Below are 4994 nucleotides of genomic sequence, written 5' to 3'. Positions count from 1 at the left end.
GGGAGGGGAGAGTGTCTCGGGGGGAGGGGAGGGGAGAGTGTCACGGGGGGAGGGGAGGGGAGAGTGTGCCGGGGGGAGGGGAGGGGAGAGTGTCCCGGGGGGAGGGGAGAGTGTTCCAGGGGGAGGAGAGGGGAGAGTGTCCCGGAGGGTAGGGGAGGGGAGAGTGTGCCGGGGGGAGGGGAGGGGAGAGTGTCCCGAGGGGAGGGGAGGGGAGTGTGTCCCGGGGGGAGAGGAGGGGAGTGTGTCCCGGGGGGAGGGGAGGGGAGTGTGTTCCGTGGGGAGGGGAGGAGAGAGTGTCCCGAGGGGAGGGGAGAGTGTCTCGGGGGAAGGGGAGAGTGTCGCGGGGGGAGTGGACAGTGTCCCGGGGGGAGAGGTGAGTGTCCCGGGGGGAGGGGAGAGAGTCCCGGGGGGAGGGGAGAGTGTCCCGGGGGGAGGGGAGAGTGTCTCGGGGGGGAAGGGAGAGTGTCCCGAGGAGAGGGGAGGGGAGATTGTCCCGGGGGGTAGGGAGAGTGTCCCGGGGGGAGGGGAGAGTGTCTCGGGGGGAGGGGAGGGGAGAGTGTCTCGGGGGGAGGGGAGTGGAGAGTGTCTCGGGGGGAGGGGAGGGGAGAGTGTCCCAGGGGGAGGGGAGGGGAGTGTGTCCCGGGGGGCGGGGAGAATGTCTCAGGGGGAGGGGAGAGTGTCCCGGGGGGAGGGGAGAGTGTCACGAGGGGAGGGGAGAGTGTCCCGGGGGGAGGGGAGATTGTCTCGGGGGAGGGGAGAGTGTCTCAGGGGGAGGAGAGAGTGTCTCAGGGGGTGGAGAGAGTGTCTCGGGGGGAGGGGAGAGTGTCTCGGGGGGAGGGGAGAGTGTCTCGGGGGGAGGAGAGTGTCACGAGGGGAGTGGAGAGTGTCCCGGGGGGAGGGGAGATTGTCTCGGGGAAGGGGAGAGTGTCTCAGGGGGAGGAGAGAGTGTCTCAGGGGGAGGGGAGAGTGTCTCGGGGGGAGGGGAGAGTGTCTCGGGGGGAGGAGAGAGTGTCTCAGGGGGAGGAGAGAGTGTCTCAGGGGGAGGGGAGAGTGTCTCGGGGGGAGGGGAGAGTGTCTCGGGGGGAGGGGAGTGGAGAGTGTCCCGGGGGAGGGGAGAGTGTCTCGGGAGGAGGGGAGAGTGTCTCGGGGGGAGGGGAGAGTGTCTCGGGGGGCAGGGGAGAGTGTCTCGGGGGGGAGGGGAGAGTGTCTCGGGAGGGAGGGGAGAGTGTCTCGGGGGGAGGGGAGGGGAGAGTGTCTCGGGGGAGGGGAGCGTGTCTCGTGGGGAGGGGAGAGTGTCTCGGTGGGGAGGGGAGAGTGTCTCGGGGGGGAGGGGAGAGTGTCTCGGGGGGCGGGGAGAGTGTCTCGGCGGGAGGGGAGAGTGTCTCGGGGGGAGGGGAGAGTGTCTCGGGGGGAGGGGAGAGTGTCCCGACGGGAGGGGTGAGTGTCCCGGGGGGAGGGGAGAGTGTCTCGGGGGGAGGGGAGAGTGTCCCAGGGGGAGGGGAGGGGAGTGTGTCCCGGGGGGCGGGTAGAATGTCACGAGGGGAGGGGAGAGTGTCCCGGGGGGAGGGGAGAGTGTCTCGGGGGGAGGGGAGAGTGTCTCGGGGGGAGGAGAGTGTCACGAGGGGTGGAGAGAGTGTCTCGGGGGGAGGGGAGAGTGTCTCGGGGGGAGGGGAGAGTGTCTCGGGGGGAGGGGAGAGTGTCTCGGGGGGAGGAGAGTGTCACGAGGGGAGGGGAGAGTGTCCCGGGGGGAGGGGAGATTGTCTCGGGGAAGGGGAGAGTGTCTCAGGGGGAGGGGAGAGTGTCTCGGGAGAGTGGAGAGTGTCTCGAGGGGAGGGGAGTGTGTCTCGGGGGGAGGGGAGAGTGTCTCAGGGAGAGGGGAGAATGTCTCTGGAGAGTGGAGAATGTCTCGGGGGGAGTGGAGAGTGTCTCGGGGGGAGGGGAGTGTGTCTCGGGGGGAGGGGAGAGTGTCACGGGGGATGGGGAGAGTGTCTTGTGGGGAGGGGACGGGAGAGTGTCCCCGGGGGGAGGGGAGAGTGTCTCGGGGGGAGGGGAGAGTGTCTCGGGGGGAGGGGCGAGTGTCTCGGGGGGAGTGGAGAGTGTCTCGGGGGGAGGGGAGAGTGTCTCGGGGGGAGGGGCGAGTGTCTCGGGGGGAGTGGAGAGTGTCTCGGGGGGAGGGGAGAGTGTCCCGACGGGAGGGGTGAGTGTCCCGGGGGGAGGGGAGAGTGTCTCGGGGGGAGGGGAGATTGTCCCGAGGGGAGGGGAGGGGAGAGTGACTCGGGGGGAGTGGAGAGTGTCTCGGGGGAAGGGGAGTGGAGAGTGTTTCGGGGGGAGGGGAGGGGAGAGTCTCCCGGGGGGAGGGGAGGGGAGAGTGTTCCGGGGGGAGGGGAGGGGATAGTGTCCCGGGGCGAGGGGAGGGGAGAGTGTCCCGGGGGGTGGGGACCGGAGAGTGTCCCTGGGGGAGGGGAGGGGAGAGTGTCCCGGGGGGAGGGGAGGGGAGTGTGTCCCGGGGGGAGGGGAGGGTAGTGTGTTCCGGGGGGTGGGGAGGGGAGAGTGTCCCGGGGGAAGGGGAGAGTGTGCCGGGGGGAGGGGAGAGTGTCCCGGGGGGAGGGGAGAGTCTCTCGGGGGGAGGGGAGAGTGTCTCGGGGGGAGGGGAGAGTGTCTCGGGGGGAGGGGAGAGTGTCCCGGGGGGTGGGGAGAGTGTCTCGGGGGGAGGGGAGAGTGTCTCGGGGGGAGGGGAGGGGAGACTGTCCCAGGGGGAGGGGAGGGGAGAGTGTCCCGGGGGGAGGGGAGGGGAGAGTGTCTCAGGGGGAGGGGAGAGTGTCCCGGCGGGAGGGGAGATTGTCCCGAGGGGAGGGGAGGGGAGAGTGTCTCGGGGGGAGGGGAGGGGAGAGTGTCACGGGGGGAGGGGAGGGGAGAGTGTGCCGGGGGGAGGGGAGGGGAGAGTGTCCCGGGGGGAGGGGAGAGTGTTCCAGGGGGAGGAGAGGGGAGAGTGTCCCGGAGGGTAGGGGAGGGGAGAGTGTGCCGGGGGGAGGGGAGGGGAGAGTGTCCCGAGGGGAGGGGAGGGGAGTGTGTCCCGGGGGGAGAGGAGGGGAGTGTGTCCCGGGGGGAGGGGAGGGGAGTGTGTTCCGTGGGGAGGGGAGGAGAGAGTGTCCCGAGGGGAGGGGAGAGTGTCTCGGGGGAAGGGGAGAGTGTCGCGGGGGGAGTGGACAGTGTCCCGGGGGGAGAGGTGAGTGTCCCGGGGGGAGGGGAGAGAGTCCCGGGGGGAGGGGAGAGTGTCCCGGGGGGAGGGGAGAGTGTCTCGGGGGGGAAGGGAGAGTGTCCCGAGGAGAGGGGAGGGGAGATTGTCCCGGGGGGTAGGGAGAGTGTCCCGGGGGGAGGGGAGAGTGTCTCGGGGGGAGGGGAGGGGAGAGTGTCTCGGGGGGAGGGGAGTGGAGAGTGTCTCGGGGGGAGGGGAGGGGAGAGTGTCCCAGGGGGAGGGGAGGGGAGTGTGTCCCGGGGGGCGGGGAGAATGTCTCAGGGGGAGGGGAGAGTGTCCCGGGGGGAGGGGAGAGTGTCACGAGGGGAGGGGAGAGTGTCCCGGGGGGAGGGGAGATTGTCTCGGGGGAGGGGAGAGTGTCTCAGGGGGAGGAGAGAGTGTCTCAGGGGGTGGAGAGAGTGTCTCGGGGGGAGGGGAGAGTGTCTCGGGGGGAGGGGAGAGTGTCTCGGGGGGAGGAGAGTGTCACGAGGGGAGTGGAGAGTGTCCCGGGGGGAGGGGAGATTGTCTCGGGGAAGGGGAGAGTGTCTCAGGGGGAGGAGAGAGTGTCTCAGGGGGAGGGGAGAGTGTCTCGGGGGGAGGGGAGAGTGTCTCGGGGGGAGGAGAGAGTGTCTCAGGGGGAGGAGAGAGTGTCTCAGGGGGAGGGGAGAGTGTCTCGGGGGGAGGGGAGAGTGTCTCGGGGGGAGGGGAGTGGAGAGTGTCCCGGGGGAGGGGAGAGTGTCTCGGGAGGAGGGGAGAGTGTCTCGGGGGGAGGGGAGAGTGTCTCGGGGGGCAGGGGAGAGTGTCTCGGGGGGGAGGGGAGAGTGTCTCGGGAGGGAGGGGAGAGTGTCTCGGGGGGAGGGGAGGGGAGAGTGTCTCGGGGGAGGGGAGCGTGTCTCGTGGGGAGGGGAGAGTGTCTCGGTGGGGAGGGGAGAGTGTCTCGGGGGGGAGGGGAGAGTGTCTCGGGGGGCGGGGAGAGTGTCTCGGCGGGAGGGGAGAGTGTCTCGGGGGGAGGGGAGAGTGTCTCGGGGGGAGGGGAGAGTGTCCCGACGGGAGGGGTGAGTGTCCCGGGGGGAGGGGAGAGTGTCTCGGGGGGAGGGGAGAGTGTCCCAGGGGGAGGGGAGGGCAGAGTGTCCCTGGGGGAGGGGACGGGAGAGTGTCCCGGGGGGAGGGGAGAGTATCCCGGGGGGAGGGGACGGGAGCGTGTCCCAGGGGGAGGGGACGGGAGAGTGTCCCAGGGGGAGGGGAGAGGAGAGTGTCTCGGGGGGAGGGGAGGGGAGAGTGTCCCGGGGGGAGGGGAGGGGAGTGTGTCCCGGGGGGCGGGGAGAATGTCTCAGGGGGAGGGGAGAGTGTCCCGGGGGGAGGGGAGAGTGTCACGAGGGGAGGGGAGAGTGTCCCGGGGGGAGGGGAGATTGTCTCGGGGGAGGGGAGAGTGTCTCAGGGGGAGGAGAGGGTGCCTCAGGGGGTGGAGAGAGTGTCTCGGGGGGAGGGGAGAGTGTCTCGGGGGGAGGGGAGAGTGTCTCGTGGGGAGGAGAGTGTCACGAGGGGAGGGGAGAGTGTCCCGGGGGGAGGGGAGATTGCCTCGGGGAAGGGGAGAGTGTCTCAGGGGGAGGAGAGAGTGTCTCAGGGGGAGGGGAGAGTGTCTCAGGGGGAGGAGAGAGTGTCTCAGGGGGAGGGGAGAGTGTCTCGGGGGAGGGGAGAGTGTCTCAGGGGGAGGAGAGAGTGTCTCAGGGGGAGGGGAGAGTGTCTCAGGGGGAGGAGA

This window comes from Pristiophorus japonicus, unplaced genomic scaffold, assembly GCF_044704955.1.
Source record: "Pristiophorus japonicus isolate sPriJap1 unplaced genomic scaffold, sPriJap1.hap1 HAP1_SCAFFOLD_47, whole genome shotgun sequence".
In the NCBI taxonomy this organism is placed as follows: domain Eukaryota; kingdom Metazoa; phylum Chordata; class Chondrichthyes; family Pristiophoridae; genus Pristiophorus; species Pristiophorus japonicus.
Note: the sequence above shows the minus strand (reverse complement) of the source record.